Below are 2,199 nucleotides of genomic sequence, written 5' to 3'. Positions count from 1 at the left end.
AATATTTACTAGAACAAATTTCTGTAACAGAAGATAATGGGGGAAATGCCTGTTGCCTGAAATAAATTTAAGTGAGCTGGTAGTAACTTAATTCTCCTTACTAGGAAAATAAAACTGAAGAATTATGAATACTGGCAGAAGCTGTCTTCTTTTTCTTCCCCTTCTCCACCTCCTTCTCTTTCTCCTCCTTCTCCTCCTCTCCCTCCTCTTCCTCCTGCTCCTCCACCTCCACCAGCACCACCACCACCACCACCACCACAGAAGTATATACTTATTTTTAAATTATTATTATTAGTAATAATTTATTTAGTTTTACATTGTTGCTATTCAGAACTTCTTGGGAACAAAAGAATGAATACCAGTCAATTTCCCTGGTTTAAATTTAATCGTCTTAAAACATGTGTCTTGTAACGTGAACATTTATGATATACCTGGATTTAGCAGAAAGCAAAATCATATAGAAAGCCAGAAACTTCATTAATACATCTAGGCAGACGTTTGCTTGTAGTTTTTGTCAACCAAAGCGTTTTTTCCCCCACACACTGCACAGTTGCCCGTTTTGTAGGCACAGCCCTGACAAGTAATGAGCGCCTGGCAGGTTCACAGAACTGTTTCCGATATTCTGCAAGTGGAAAACTTATTCTCTCCATATGGATCGAACCTGGCTTTTTTTAAAGGCCAAAGCTTTATTTTCATTCAGCTTTCTCCCCCCACTTCCTGTCACTGCCTTTCCATGGATCTGCAGTGATAACATTACCAAGTTTCTTGCACATTTTTCGCATACCATACTTCCGCCGTGGTTCCTGTGCCTGCAGAAGCAACAGTGGCTTGAAAACATCAGTCAGAAATGTACTTATTTTAAATCAGAATAATGTAGCTCAGATTAATGTTTAGCTTCTATTGCTTGAGGATGGGATGAGTGTGATTTAAGAAAAGTGCTTGTAATTTTATAAGTAGTTGAGTGTTCTCTGAAACTTTTAAGTGACTAGTTAACTGTTGACTCCCACTTTTAGTCTTGCCATCCCCTGTCGGGGTAGCTGGGGAGCAGGCAAGCAGGCAGAACAAGATGAACAGCAAGCTGCTAAAATTATTTCAGTTTCAAATAAACATGTTATTACTACTACAAAGATGCTTAATATAAATGTAATGAATAATAATCAGGGGAGGAACCAAATGATCATCTCAGGGGAAGATCTGGGGAGAGCATTGAGCTTTCTAGGTATAGGTAAAACAGTGCATTAAAACATTTGATTTATTGACATTTTTCAAGTAGTTGAGGGAGAAATGCTAATAAGTTTATACAGTACCCTGAGCTTTTCAGGTATGCAAGCTTAGTACAACTCATTTTTCTATTTATCTATCTGTTTATCATCATTCCTTCCTTCCTTCCTTCCTTCCTTCCTTCCTTATTTACTTATAACTTACCCCTAGTGATTTCATTCTAGTCCCTCCCAGACCTCTCCCCAGATCTTCCCCTGAGATGATCATTTGGTTCCTCCCCTGATTATTATTCATTACATTTATATTTAGCATCTTCGTAGCAGTATTTTTATTTATTTATTTGTTTGTTTGCTTGTTTTTATTTATTTTTAGAGAGAAGGCAAAGGAGAAAGAAAGGAAGAGAAACATCACTGTGTGGTTGCCTCTCACTCGCGCCACCAACTGGGGACCTGAGGTGCAGCCTAGTCATGTGCCCTGACTGAATCGAACCAGTGACACTTGGTTCACAGGCCGACGCTCAGTCCACTGAGCCACAGCAGCCAGGGCCTTTGTAGCAGTATTAACATTAGGAGGAGGTCCAGGTACAGTGGCAACTAGAAGTACTATACGCCAAGACCATAAATTTCTAGCCATAAATTTATAGAAGTTGTAGCCTTCTAGCTCTATAGCTCACAGACTGTGGCATATTCCGTCAGAATTCTAACTCGGGAAATATTTCCTTTAATTGAGCATTGTATTAAAGGATACTCAGCCTTCATGATCTTCACAAGACCTTTTACCAAATCAGTTGTGGCATAATTAATTCATAATTTTCAGCACTATACTTTTACATTAATTAACTATGACCCACTTTCTTCCTTTAGACCTATAGATTTACTCAGAAATATTGTTTTAGTATAGAATGGTCATTTACAAAGACGGTTGATTCTGTTAAATGTTATTTATTACTTTTTGCCAGTGTTTTCATTTAACCACTGT

The 2,199-nt window shown here is 38.2% G+C and overlaps 1 pseudogene; it reads right to left on the bottom strand.

Annotated features, from left to right (window-relative positions):
* Positions 1 to 486: 486 nt before the first annotated feature.
* Positions 487 to 787, bottom strand: LOC149997269 (cysteine-rich PDZ-binding protein pseudogene; annotated as a pseudogene).
* Between the last annotated feature and the right edge of the window lie 1,412 nt (positions 788 to 2,199).

Source organism: Furipterus horrens, unplaced genomic scaffold (assembly GCF_987537825.1).
Source record: "Furipterus horrens unplaced genomic scaffold, mFurHor1.1.pri manual_scaffold_11, whole genome shotgun sequence".
Lineage (NCBI taxonomy): Eukaryota > Metazoa > Chordata > Mammalia > Chiroptera > Furipteridae > Furipterus > Furipterus horrens.
Note: the sequence above shows the minus strand (reverse complement) of the source record. Positions and strands in the feature narration are given on the sequence as shown.